The sequence below is a fragment of the Rhipicephalus sanguineus genome, chromosome 6 (genome assembly GCF_013339695.2).
Source record: "Rhipicephalus sanguineus isolate Rsan-2018 chromosome 6, BIME_Rsan_1.4, whole genome shotgun sequence".
NCBI lineage: Eukaryota > Metazoa > Arthropoda > Arachnida > Ixodida > Ixodidae > Rhipicephalus > Rhipicephalus sanguineus.
In genome coordinates this window covers 137,174,486-137,189,879 of record NC_051181.1, presented here as the reverse complement: position 1 = coordinate 137,189,879, position 15,394 = coordinate 137,174,486, and positions in this window count along the sequence as shown.

The window sequence follows — 15,394 nt, the reverse complement described above, 5'->3', positions numbered from 1 at the left end:
GTGGCAAGTCAGGACTCATCGAAAAGAGTAACACATAGTCCCTTTTTTTAAGAGTATACCAGAAGCAGCACCTTCGCATGTGATACCATTTCAAATTAAGCTGCAATGACAGCTGACCCTGCATTCAATGTATCGGTCGTGCGTAAATGCAATTATGGTCATGGGCAAGTTTTCCAATGCTACTAGTGCGTCTATATACCGCGTGTCCCAGCTATCTTTAGCCAAGGGTTAAAAAATACAATATTAGTGGCAGGCGAGTGAAATCAATTGCAGATTGCTGACAGTCACCTTGCGCACTCCAGAGAAATTTTTGTTTAGTAAATAATTAATTTGTTAATTAGGATTATTTAACTAAATGGCTAAATATCGACTTTAGGGAAGAAATACGACTTGCAAAGTTCGAGAGCGTTTTCAGAAACCCCCATGGCATTATTTGCGATAAAGAAAGTCTCACGTATACCATTTTTCCAAGCTGCAAAGAAAGGCCGCGTTTTAAAAAAATCCCACGTGACTAGCGCATTCGCGCGCAGCGAAGGTGCTGCTCTCAGCCGTAATTTAAGCGAAAGAAATCAGCTGCGGCCGTGACACGCCGGCTCCGCTGCAGCGGTAGGCCGATAAGTTAACGCTGGTTTCTTGGCCCGCGATCGCTACAACTTGCACCGTCACGCGCACCAACTGGCTGACGCGGGCCAAGAAACCACCGCAGCGGCACCGAAGCACCGCAGCGGCACCGGCTATGGTGCCGCTGTAGATTTCTTTCAGTATGTTTATACATGGTTCGTTGACACCCTGTTTTCGCAGTGCCTGCATTACTGCTGATATCTCGACCGAATCAAATGCCTTCTCGTAATTTATGAAGGCTATATATAGGGGGTTGGTTATGTTGCGCGCATTTCTCTATCACCTGATTGTTAGTGTGAATGTGGTCTATTGTCGAGTAGCCAATTCGGAATCCTGCTTGGTCCTTTGGTTGATTGAATTCCAATGTTGTCTTAATTCTATTAGGTACTACTAAACAGCTTCTAGACAATGGACTATTTGCTGATCGGCCTGTAATTTTTCAAGTCCTTGACGTCCCCTTTATTATGGATTAAGATGATATTAGCATTCTTCCAAGATTCTGGTACCCTCAGCGTTAAAAGACATTTCGTATGCAGGGTGGCCATTTTTTCTAGCTCAATCTGTGCACCGTCTTTCAACAGATCTGATGTTACCTGATCCTCACCAGCGGCTTTGCCTCTCTGTATTCCCTCTAAGGCTTTGTTTACTTCTCCGGTCGTTACTGGCGGGATGTCCGATTCTTCTGGGCTACTGCTACGTCTTACATTATCGTCCTGGTTGTCCCGGCTACTGTACGTATCTCTGTGAAACTCCTCAGCTACTTTAACTATCCATCGATATTGTTAGTGACGACTTTCTATCTACGCTGACGACATCTGCATTTGGACTTAGGCGTGAAAAGGCTTCAGCTTCAATGACGTCAGGCAGCCACAATGACGTCATGCTACCTTCGTAAACAAGGTCTCGAGGTGCCTTGCGGAAAATGTGCAGTGGTAGAATTCACCCGGAAGACAATGTCTGCTTATGGCATATCAATTAACGGAGAACTTATATCATTCAGCAAAAGCCACAGGTACATTGAGTCATAATAGATAGAAACCTGTCTTGGACTCCGCACGTGAACTACGTGAAGAAGCGGCTGACTGCTATATGTCACATGTTCAGATTTATTGCAGGAAAAAATGGGGAGTGACAGTGACCATGACAAGAAATTTATTTAATAGTCCTGAGGAAAATGATGAAGGGAGGCCTAGGGCTCCCCATCAAGTCGGTGGCTCCACCCAGGACGAAACCGGGAGGCGGTGACTCTCGGTGACGGCCCGGGCCCTCTGGACAGCCTGTGCCCATACCATCTATGCTACAACTGTACAGGGTGTTGTTTATTGGATTCCTGCGGTACATCTTACCTGCGATATCCAACAACGGCAAGACTAACCTGCGCACGATTCAGAGCATTCAAGCCAAGCTCTCAAGATATGCCTTGGGTTACCCCGCAGCGCGTCAACAGCTTACTCACTCGCGACACTCAATTACTCAAGATTACTCAGTCACGGCACAAATTATCACCGAGACAATGCGTACGTACCTCAGGCAGGTACCTCAGGACCCCTTCCCACCACCTGGCGAGCCTCGCTGCTGATAGGCCCCGCACGACGTAAAGTGCCACTGTCTGCAAACATCGTTTATCATTTACTGCAGGGTACGCGCCTGCGTCAAAGCCAGTGTTCCATCCGTGGAGCTTGAGACGCCCACGAGTTCACCTAACGATTCCGGGAGTGCGGACGAAGTCAGACCTACCGACACATGCACTGAAACAATTCAGCCTACTCCTACTGTACGAAAACTACAGTAACCACGTGCACATCTGTACGGATGGCTCGACTACGTCGTCCAGTTCTGGTAGTGCTGTGGTCATACCATCTCAAGGGATAGCTCTGCGTCTTAAGACTACACATGCGCCAACGTCTACGGCGGCAAAACTCGCGGCTCTGCTCAGCGCACTAGAATTCATTGATTCTGAAAGGCCAAGTAAATGGGCTGTGTTTTCTGACTCAAAGCCAGCTTTACAGTGCCTGCGGTCAGTTCTCCGAAGCGGATGTCACGAACAGTTGACGTATGAGACCATCAAACTTCACCACCACGTAATACAAAAAGGCCACGATATTGAATTTCAGTGGTTACCTGGCCATTGTGGTAACAGTGGAAATGATTCCGCAGATAACGCTGCTCGCGCATCACATCGGGAAACAAATATACATCGTTCGAATCCCGCTTTCAAGGACAGACAATGCGAGGCAGATTCGACCACTGGCCCGCAGTCTCACAATGACTGAGTGAAACGCGCCAAACGTAAGGCATACCAGATTGCATCAGCTGAACCCTTCACTGCAACTCCGACCTCCATCCGGCCTTCATCGATGCGAAGCTCCGCTTCTCTATTGCCTTTCGTTGTATATGCCTTTTTACGAAGGCATATACAATGTTAATCGGAATGACTGACAATGCGGCATGCGATGTTTGCAGCACCGAAAGACATCAAACACTTGCTATGCCACTGCCCTCGTTCTCCCTCAGAGAGACGAGTACTTTCAAACGCACTGCGGCGACTGGATGATCGGCCACTTTCCGTGCAGGTGCTACTCCAGCACCATCCACATCTCTCGACGGCCGACAAGGCAGCGAAAACACTCTTGTGCTTTTTGAGGACGACGGGCTTGTGCGAACGCCTCTGACTTGTGGTGCGATCCCGCACGCTGCAGTGAATTTTATGCCTCTTTTTTTTCTTCCCTTCCCTTCTCTATCATCTTTCCATTCTCCTTCCCCAGTTCCCGAGCGTAGGGTAGCCAACCGGAAGTTTTTCTGGTTATCCTCCCTGCCTTATCCTTTTCTGTTTCCTTCCTTCCTTGCCTTCCTTGTCCCTTAGTGCATACATCTGGTTTTTGCTTGTGCCCAGTTTTCTCTTCACCGGTTTGAGGATGCGCCCGTTTTTCAGAGCATGCTCAATTCTCTCCATGTTATATCCTCTTATGTCGCCTACTTTACGCCTATAGATTAACTTCGAAAGCTCATGTCGCTCAGTCGCTCACAGATGGCCGACTTTAATGCCAATTTAGGCAAGAAGCAGACTGGAGACCAGGCAATGGGAGAACATGGCATCGGTTCTAGAAATGAGAGAGGCGACTCATTAGTAGATTTCGTTGAACGCAATAATTTACAAATCTTGAATACCTTCTACGGAAAACGTGCGAACCGTAAGTTGACGTGGAGGAGCCCTGATGGCGAAACTAAGAATGAAATAGACTTCATACTGTGCGCCCACCCTGGCATCGTGCAGGATGTCGAAGCGGTTGATAAGATACGATGCAGTGACCATAAAATGCTAAGGTCTCAAATTCACCTAGACTTGAGGAAAGAATGGTAGAAACTAATACGCAAGAAGCCAATAACGAGCTTGCGCTGAGAGGGAAAGTACAGGAATTCAGGGTCTCGCTTCAGAACAGATATTCGGCTTAACCGAGGAAACCGACCTTAGCGCTCACGCAGTGAATGATAACCTTGCTAGCATCGTTACGGAGCGTGCAGTGGAAGCCGGAGGTACAGTCATTACACAGGACATTGGCAAGATCTCCCAGGAGACGAGCAACCTCATTAAGAAACGTCAAAGCATGAAAGCCTCAAACACAACAGACAAAATAGAACTGGCAAACTAGATAATATCTATTTGACCGGTTAAGACGGCAACAAACAGTGCTAGACACGGGACGGCGAGAGAACGACAGACAGACAGGCCGCTTAACTAACAACCACTGGTTTATTGCTGGGAAATGCAATGTATACAGAAGCTTCGTGCAGAAGACTAACAAAATACAGCACCTGCGCAGAGATGGAAAGAAAATGACCGCGATACATAGGTCGGCAAAACAGGCTGTGACGTCTTCAACGAGTAACTGATTTCTCCGTTATGCAGGGAAACGTCCCGCGTCTAGCGCTGTTTACTGGAGCAGGTAGCGCAAAAAACAGACACAAGCGAGAAACAGAGACACTAGACGAGCGCTATCTCGGGCTGTTTCTTGCTTGTGTCTTTGTTTTTTGCGCTACCTGCTCCAGTATGCAATCGTACAAACTCGCCCAGATTTCAGTTCTCGTAGCACTGTTTGTTCCTGTCATAATGACGTATACCAACCAGTCCAGTTAGGTATATCCCTGTAGTTAACCGGCTTGCTTTTGCCTCATTCTCTCCCTAAAGCACATCTCGACCTCAACCCTGTTCACTCACCTATGCGTCTACTATAAGCGTCAAGCGCGCTTCGCGCAAACTTCCGGGATACGTTACTTATGGACGAAGGCGCAGCGCTCGAAGAGTCACGCTAGTGCGTGAGCAGCCGACGCCGTCAACGTATGAACGACGAATTCTTCTGCCTCGGGCGCCTCCGATAAGGGGCTCAACTCGTCATCTCCTAATGGCACCGAGATGCCGAGTATATCGCGGAGGATGAAAAATAAGTAGAGGACAACTACGAGCACAACTATAAGGGAAGATTTGAAAGGAGGCTGTCCCGTCTTGGAGGCAGAAGCGGATGAGAGAGGAGGTGATCTTCCGCATCTTGAACTTTTTCTTGAATGCGCGCAGTGCCGAGCGCTGCGAGTGCCTTTTCGTTTGTCGACTTAGTTGCCAGCGTCGCGTCTTCTTCAGTTTATTACGTGAACTTTTTTTTTCTATTCACATGTTAGAACGCGTCGTTACCTTGAGCTTATTTTTTCTCTGAGCACTCTATCTCTGTAATATTTTTATTTTTTGAAAGGTAATGGTAAAACAGTAATCTGGTTCGGGTCAGCGAATGATTTTCGTTCCTAAAAGCGAAAGAAATAATAACAGAGTTCGAAGATAAGGCATATTTTTAAAACTTTGCACTCGTTTACAGTATCGTTCCATTACCCTAACGTGATAGGCCGGAAGCAAAGTGGGAAGACCGTGAGAACCGTCTGGGAACTCGTGAGCATTGCGCCGCTTAAATCAGAAACTCGTGCCCCTTAAACCAGAAAATCAGACAATACGTTTCTTTGAAGTGGCTGTACACTATTTGAGCCGATTTCATCAACTTAGCTGCCCCGCCACGGTGGTCTAGTGGTTATGGCGCTTGACTGCTGACCCGAAGGTCGCGGGATCGAATCCCGGCCGCGGCGGCTGCATTTTCGATGGAGGCGAAAATGTTTGAGGCCCGTGTACTTAGATTTAGGTGCACGTTAAAGAACCCCAGGTGGTCGAAATTTCCGGAGCCCTCCACTACGGCGTCTCTCATAATCATATCGTGGTTTTGGGACGTTAAACCCCAGACATTATTATTATCATCAACTTAGCTCTCCTACGTGATTGCGAAAGAATACATATTTTACGCAAGTGGCCGTGTTTGCGTACGCGCATGCGCGTTCTTGTTCGTCTGGTTTCGACGAGGCACCTCACTAGCACGCAAGATATCCGTAAACGTGGATTCAGTCGCGCGCCTGCTTCATTTTCACAACATTGCGTTTCACAACAAGACGTATACAAGGGCTCTCTGACCTTTGAGAAGAGAAAACGCAGGACGTGTTTCTAAAACTCAAGCGTCTGCATATAACATGAAAAAGAGGTACCAAGATACCGCTTTGAAAGTGGCAGTTAGACTGGCTTCCTCACAAAGAGCAGCATTCTAAGAAATCGCGCATGAGCGTAGAACACAACCACATGGGGCGTATTTGAAGCGTTTTTGAGGCGTTCCGTCGCGTCGCCTGGTGTATACGCGTAGCGGGACGGTCGCACAGTCAACGTGTTTGAATGGCATCCCGTGACGCATATTTATCAAGTTGGCAACCACACGTGACTCGTTGCGTGCGAATTTGTAAAGAGCGCAGCTTTTGCGAAGACAGAACGCTAACAAACGCCTTGCCGACGACGGACGCAAAAAACAAAATACACAAGAAATATGCGTCATATGGTTGTCTATTCAGACAACCATATTAAAGCAGTTATTTATTATTACTTATTTTTTATTATTCCGTTTATTAGTTCTTTTTATTAAGCCAGCGATAGTGAAGTTGAAACCTAACAACACTATCGCGCTTATGAATTAACGAATTAATTGATTTTGGTCTTATAATTTACGTTGCTATTTTTTGCTGCAGAACACAGAGAAATGGAAAGGTCAATGTACTGTATGACTCAATTTATCCGTCGCAAGAGCGTGTAACAGAACAAGCCTGGTCAACTACTAAAATGTGACCTTGTACGCCTATATGCGATACATTTCATTCAAACCTGCTCTGCGTTCGGAGAAGTTATCGCTGCCTTTCACTTCTTTCCACCTCCACGCGTGATACGCTGCAACTGTTTGCGCGAATGCGCTGAAATCGACGTGCCACTGTCGATTTAGCCTTGCTGGGTACAGTAACGGGACCCGCGCTTTGCCGTAGTTTCTTTCTTTCCTTTTTTTACACGAACGAATGAATTTTTTTACAAGGTAGAATGATGATGCGACGCGCCATAGACGGTCAATTTCATGGAGAAGTCGATGGTGGCCTGGGTGCAATGACGCATGTATTAAATTGAGTTAGACGAAACGCCTTACTGGGAACGCAGCTCAGGACTGTGTAAAAGGTCGGTGTTCGCAGTTCTCTGACGCAGGGTCAGACGTGGTGGAAAGGCACGCGAACGGCGCAGAGGATCCCGATTATGACTGGCGCAAGTGAGTGGCAGTTTATCATACATTTGGAGTAGCTGTATTACCGTATAGATTCGTGTAAGAGCCGCGTTTTTCTTTTTCGCGAGTTTCATGAGGTGATGCCCTTACACGTTACCGAACCTTTTGGTGCAATTTGTTCCCGACTACGTGTATGAAATCCGCCGTAATACTCTCTCTCTCTCTCTTTCTCTATCTATCTCCTACTGTTGGCCCCTCGAAATGGCCTCATAAAAAATTAAAATAAGCTTACAGGGTCTCGTATGCATTCGCCTAGGACGGCTAGAAGGCGAAGGTCACCTCGCGGGACGACGGTAGATGCCGACGGTCAATTTTTGCGTTTGACGAAGCATCTAAGGCTTTCCAATTAAAAAAAAGGATGAAATTGAAGAGAGTCAGACAGTTAACTGGAAATGGTCAGTCGCGTGGAACATATACACTTGGCGTAGCAGGGAGTGTCGCAAGTTGTATAATAAAAGAATAAGACAGAGCTCGACGCAGAAACCACGGAAGAATCGATACGGGGCTGCGTCAGAGCTTCTTCAACCCACGCCACTGTTAAGTTGTTCAAGTTGACAGCTCATTCCAAGAAATGACTCAATACTCTCATCATGCAGGTCAGCCTTTTTACGTTCTCATTAAGGCCTACATTTATTTTCCACGGAGTTTTTAAGAGTCTGATACGCCCTTCCAGCAATGCCTCAGCCATGCCAGCCAGGACTCAGCAATGCCAGCATCAGCACTGCAACTGAACAAATGACAACGGCAACTGCTTGGAACGACGTGCTTTTTTCCTTCGCGCCACAGCGTCAATCTTACGCCGTTTAGCTTTAATGTCGGAATTATAGGTAATGTGAATTCTGAGCTTTTTGCACGCTTTCAGGCGTGAATGATTTGGAACGTATCCCCCCTCTGGGTGCAGCGAAGGTGCAACGGGCGGGGCGCAAAAAGGAAATCCTCCTAGGCCGCCGCGCTTGAAAGGCACGCCTGAAATACGTTCCTCGCGCCTCCAGGCAACTAAATTTCTGATCAGCCCTCCAACACGACGCGTATCGATCGTGGTGGCAATCAAATATGCATATGAGCTTCACACAACATATTCGCGGCACGCGCCGCATGGAACGAAGCGCCTATTTGAAGGAAAAAAATGGAAGGAGAACAAGGCGGCGGAGAGATTCCGGCATGAAGAAATTGCGGTAGAAAGAAACTAAGAAACAGGCATCGTCTCTGATCGCACGTGCGACTATTCAAAGCCGCGCGCACAGTGTTGCATATTGAGAAAGAGGAAAGAGTAAAAAGAGACATAAGGGACTGACAGACAGACACGAAGAGCGGGAGAGAGAGAGAGAGAGAGAGAGAGAGAGAGAGAGAGAGAGAGAGAGAGAGAGAGAGGAGAGAAGAGAGAGAGAGAGAGAAAGATAGATAGATAGATAGATAGATAGATAGATAGATAGATAGATAGATAGATAGATAGATAGATAGATAGATAGATAGATAGATAGATAGATAGATAGATGAGCAGGAATGAGAGAGGGAGCGAGGAGAAGAGGGAATAGAGCCAAGGAACAGTCGAAGCCGAAATGGCAGAGAACTATCGGCAAAGAAACGCCGAGACAGCAATCTTTTTTTTTTTTTCTGGGGGGGGGGGGGGGCGCTGTTACGCTGCTCACCAAGTGGCACGACGTCTGCGGCACCTCATCTTCTAAAACGCAATCTCCAGCGCGACACAGCGAGCGCCTTCCTATAGTACTTTCAGATTGGAAAAGCCGATCTCCCTCTCCTGGCTCCTCCCAACAACTTACTCTCGAACATCGGTTCCAGCGCACTACTATGTACTGTCGCCCGTTTCTATTTTGCTCCTCCCCCGTCGTATAACGCGCATTCCGAAACGCTTCGGCGATTTTTCCTCTCGTTGTTAGTCGAACGCATCTTCTTCGAATTGTTAGCGGAAGCGACCGAGTGCAAACACTTTGCTCCTGTGCGTGTCTTTACTCGAATCCTGCGGGAATTCGGGGCTGCGCGCGACAGTGTTTTCTTCCGTCAAAAAGGCAAACATTCTGTTGGTTCCTAACAATGTGCCGCTTTGTTTTCTTCCGCATCCACAGAGGCTGATTTTGCGAAGACGACGAAGACGATGACTTGAGGCGCTGTACGTACACAAGTGGTGCGTCGTTTGCGACTCGAGTCTAGACTGCGGCTTGTTTCCTTCGCGACCTGTTTGGGCAAATCGAGGCGTCGGTGCTTGTGAGGCTAAATCGTTTCGGCTTCTCCACCGCAAGGTTAAAGGATGGGTTTTTTAAACCCCTGCCTGTTCTGTAGCCTTTCGCTTACGCTTTGCATAAATTTGAACAAACGGGAAAGAAAGAAGGATATGTCACGCTATCCTTGAAAAGATTTAACCTCTATGCCTTTGACGAGGAATACAGAGGGAGTTGTTGCAGTTAGCCCGCTTCGCAGCGTTGTATGCAAATTGCTAAAACTGGAAGTACGGTCGAAACTTGTTATAACTAAGTCACATTGGGACCTCTAGTTAGTTCGTTAAATCCGATATTCGTTGTAACAGTATATATAAAGGCTGCAACAAATCGGCAATACTGCTCGCGAAAGACTACTCAAAGGTGAAAGCGATCTTCTTTTTCTTCTTAGTCGATGAATTTATCCTGCCCCGCCGCCCTCCGAAAGCTTACTGCACCTAACATGGTTTTGTTCTGCCTACCGAATCGGAGGCGTTTCGCATTGCTTCCGTGATCGGCCCACATTTGACCAAGCTGCACTGTCATGTGATGACGTCATCATGCGATCTATGGCGTCATCATGACGTCATAGTAAGCTAACATTGTGACGTCATTATGGCGTCACATGATGACGACATCACAACGTCATAATGACGCCACAATTTTAGCGATCTATGACGTCATGATGATGTCATATGGTCACGTCATCACGTGATGATGAGTTCTTTTGCATCACTAGTGTTGTCCCGAACGCCGCCGACGCGGGACGCCGACGCGAACGGTAAATTTTCGCTTCGATGATGCATCTAGGGCTTTCGCCTTAAAAACACGTTATTCTAGGCTTCGTACCCACTATAAACGAGGTAATTCTTGCCTGTCTCGTTTTTGGTATTTCGAACTGCGGTTCAAACGGTGACGCAGCCTCAAGTGTGCTTTTATTATTATTATTATTTTTTGCTCTGGATGACCAATATCTTCAAATATTTTTCAAACGATCAAAAAGAAAAGAACAGGTGATTTTAAATGATCTTTTAAGATTTGTTTTGCTTTTTATTCTATCTATCGAGTTTTGAGCCTCACGCGAACCAAACATTTCTTCGTTACAGCCGTTATCGCGCCGCTCTCGTGTTTTCAGTTTCGTTATAAAAAGAATAATCGTCACTGAAATGAAGACTGACCAACCAACGTTCGTACTTAGTTCGCTATAAACAATAGTTCGCTATATCAGTGTTTGTTATAACGAGGTTAAACTGTACTGAAACAATGGCAGAACGTTTTTAGACGTTGAAGGTCGATAGGGAAATTTGTTCGCGAGAAGATTCTGGCAGTTGCGTGTCTGGCGTGCCTGTTGCGTGCCTGGCTTCTAGAAAGCATAGCTGTCACCGATTATCGACCGCTGTTGGGCGAAATACCTCATTTGTTCTCAAGCCCGCAAAAGTACAACGGCTGTACGACGATGTCACAGGTTAGGCAAAACAAGATTGCGCACGTGCGGCTGGATAGAATCCAACATGCGGCACGGCTTTGAATGACCTCGGTGATAAAAATAAGGTAACTGAAGTGAAGGTGATTAATTAAAGATATGCAAGTTTTTACATTACTCATGTTTTATGAAAGAAAGCTCCAAGTTGGTAGGACTTAGACCAAAAGTTATGTTTGATATGTATGAAAGAAGTACGATTGTCATCGCTAGCGATATGGTCCGTACGAGCTTGCCACGAAAAGTACTGTTAAATTAAAAACACCGATGTATCTATATTCATTCGTATTATTAAGAAGTTAGGGTCACAACGTGTCGTAAGAAGTACGTCGCGCAGCTGTCAGATATTTGCATTTAGTAATATTAACATTCATAAACCAAGTTTTGTTCAGATCAAGCTTAAAAATTAGCTTCTACGTAGCCATTAACTATTTATCAATAAATAACGCGATCGTCTGGAAACAGTTTTCCCGAAGAACAAATCTCATTAGGCAGGTGACAAACGCGTGTAAAAAGAAAAAAAGAAACAGCGTCTACTCGCATTCGAGTAATGTTAACCTTCATTAACGACGTCTGACACCATCAACTGCCCAGATTATAATGAAGTGTTAAGCGGTCTGCAGCAGTTAACGCTTCACGAGGAATAACACGGTCATGTGCGAGAATTTTTGTAGAAGAACGAATGTTACTAAGCAAGTCGTTGATGCGTGTAAACGATAGCGAGGCACAACCTAACCCTCTAACTATTAACGAAAACACCATCATCAGTGTCAGTTCAACACAGTCTGTCTATGCCCATGCAGGCAAACCCTTTCACCCTGTCAAGCAACTGAACTTCCGGACAGGGCTTTCTACAGCATGTACAGGGTATTCCGCTTCCTGCCACTTCTTTTTTTTTGCTCTCTCCTTCACGCATCCGCAGTGTGCAACGAAAATCATTGCTGCACATTTCATCGCGCGCACAATGGCTCGGGGAGCAGCAAATCTCTCGGATAACAACTACGGTACAAAGAACAGAAAAAAAAATCGGCAAATACAAGGCAGCAGGAAATTGTTTTCCAGCTGGACTCCACCGCGGTCGCTGTACTCGCTTTCCACGCGGCATTCTTTTTTTCTCTTTCTTACAAGCGAACGACAAATGCGTGGTGGCCTCTTGTGTGCTTCGCACAGCCGTCTCGTAGCCTGGCCTTACGATGTCGCAGTCGTCTATCTCGAAGGCCCGCTCCCCTATGGTCGTGGCATCTGCCCGTGGCACTTAGATTTGCTCCTCGTATTTATGACCTACGCCGCCTGTTCCCTATTGCTGTGCCCTCCGTTGTAATTATTGTCGTTTCTGCTTCATGGCTAAGAAATATATACTGCTCCTACTTTCATTCTTGTGTATCTTTAAGACCCCGATTTCGGTACAGCTGTCCCTCTGCATTTCGTTATTGGAACGTGTTTACATTCTGTGGTCGAAAGCGTGCAGAAGTTAACAGTAAGTCGTGTTTTATGGAGGCGTTAGTGTTGAAGTTTGCAATGTGAGGGACCCGATCCGCTGCCGCAGTGTTAGTGTTTAATGTAGCTGCGGGTAGTGGCGGCAATGCACCTACAATCACTTTCCCAAATCACCTGCCGCGGTGGTCTAGTGGTCTAGATCACGTGACCCCTTAGGTCACGTGATCGAATCCCGGCCGCAGCGGCCGCATTTCGATGGATGATAAATGCTAGAGGCCCGTGGGTTTAGATGTAGGTGCCTGTTAAAGAACCCCATGTGGTGGAAATTTCCAGAGCGACTCCACCACGGCGTCTGTAATAATCATATCGTGGTTTTGGGACGTAAAACCACAACAATTACATTCCCTTATGAAAGTATACCTCTGACATAAGTGAAATAACTGCGGAAGCAGCTTTACCACGTGAACAGCAGTTGAGAACGAAACCTCCACACGCAGAAAGTTGGAAGTTGTTTAGTTACAAAAGCAAGCCATCGGATAACGATATGCTTGTCACGTACTGTATGTACTACAGCTTTGTTTTATGTGTTCACACAGAACAGGCCAGATGAACGTTCATTTTCAACGCGCAAAGATGCGCGCCCTCTACGTATGTTGTTGTGAATGTGCGAGAATGCATGTGTGTTAGCGGTGTTTCTTTTTGCGTGTTAGAGGGCACTGAAATTAGAGACGCTGCGCGTTGTTGGCAGTAATTACCTCATTTGTAGGCCTCGGTGTCCCGGGTCGCTCGTAACGCAATAACCGTCTACGCCGGCTATATGCAGCGCCTCATGGTGGCGGCTCATGTTCTTTATTGTTTCTGTAGCTTTCCCTGGTAGACCAGAAACATGACCAGGTTAGTAAGCGTGTCAGGAAACATCGGCTGAACTTTCAGAAACCGACTTACTCTCTTTGCGGTAACGTATGTTGTTTTTGTTTGTTTTGCTTAGAACGAACATAGCGTGTAAAAAAAAAAAAACAACCAGCAATAGTATTTCAGTCAGTGTCTATTAAACGAACTTTGACCAAAAAAGACGTGGCATGATAAAGAAATCCAAAGTGACTGGGGGGGGGGGGGGGCGCTCCCCCTAGTCACCATAACGCACACATAAGCACACACGTACGTCTTTTAGGCGATCCACGAGTAGTGCGGCGTAGTTGCATATTCACACAGGAAGACTTCTATTTCTTAACCCATTTTTTAATGCCTGATCTCGCTTTATTGCGCTAGGCACATCTGAGCAGCCAAAGACCGAGGGTTACGTGCGTATAGAACGCGAGAGGTTTCGACACAGCCATCTGAATGTCCGCGCTGGAACTTCAGAAGTAATCCGTGCGCACGACTAGGGACATCAAAAGACCCGCTCTCGTATTGCTGGAAACGTGCCTCCGCGAACCGGTTTCTCGTGCAAACCGCTTACGAATAAAAGAGAGAGAGAGAGAGAGGAGAGAGAGAGAGAGAGAGAGAGAGAGAGAGGGGGGGGGAGCGAAAAGGCTTAAGGAGTCTGACCGCCGTCGAGCCGCGCTTGCCAATCGACCGTGGATCCGCTTGCAATAGCGTTCCGCACTGTCGTCGCTCTCTGAAAACATTTGGTTTTCGCATCGCTGCTTATCGGGAGCTCTCGTGCTGTTTCTTTCCCCTCTCTCACTATCTTTCTGCCCTCTCCTTGTGCGCGAGGAGTCATCGATCTCAGACTTCAGAGCGCGACGTCGTACGCGTCCTAATCGTAGGGAAACGAACCCTTTCGCTGCTCCAAGCCGGCTTCTTTTCGATCCTTTAACGACGTCAAGCGTGCGAACCGCGGGTCCCGAAGAAATGGTCGACCATACGGCCAATTTTGTCTTCCTCTCAATCTCTGGCATTCGTGCTCTCTGCCTTTCTATTTCGAGAAAATACCGCTTTATTTTGCATGACTGCCGTCTCCTTGTTTCTACATGAGACTTGCCTTCGTGAAATGCCGGATACTGCAGACCTTTCGGTAAAACAATCCGTCAACAATGAGAGCGTCGGGTTTCTCAGACACGACGGCCGCTCTGTGAACTTGAGCGTTCGTGCTCGGAGGAAGAATCCGTGCAGGGATAATTCAATTCTTTTGCCATTGCGTGTATCCTCCTTGGTCTGCGTGGCACTACATAGTTCAGGGAAAAATGGAAGCTTGAATAGATGAAAAATTCATGAACACGGGGTGTCTTCTGTTTTGGTTGGGAGAGGCTGTACAAAGCATATACATACACGCCAGGCCCGTAGCCAGGAATTTTTTTCGGGGGAGGGGGGGCCCACTTGCTGAAAACCTTGACTATTTCACAAAAACACCTATTTTAATTATTTATTTTAGGTAAAAACACCTACTTCACCAGAATTCCCCCCCCCCCCCCCCCCCTTGGCTACGGGCCTGATACACGCGCTAAGGTGGGCTGCTGCTGCCTTCAAGAAGACAAGACCACCTGTCGAAGCGTCGGCTTCAGCGAGACCCCATGTTCCAAGGATTTCTTATCTTTATGTACAGCGCCAAGCGTGGTCCTAACTCGTATTTCGATCGTAGGGCGTATACGTCTACGACTGCAATGAGGGGAATGGGACGAAAGGCTCATTTCTTGTAAGACACAACAATATGATGCCAACAGACATGGAAGCCAAAGGTAGCATAGGTTTTATTTGTAGTTTTAATTCAAGTGCAGTAATTATAAGACAAAGGAAAGGTGAATTAAAGAGTACGCAGAAACTACATAATTTGGCCGATGAGCTCAAGAACTAAGGTAGAGAGGCAAGAACACACCACACGAGCTCAGGCCCGGAAAGTAGCTCAAACTAGTAACATGACTAACAAGTGTTGAATAGTGGGCAAGTGGTTGTAGGTACTGGCCTGCTCATTAACCTCGCCTTTGTTCCTTGTTTCTCGCTCTTTTCAGCCTAATTATCGCAGTATTCGA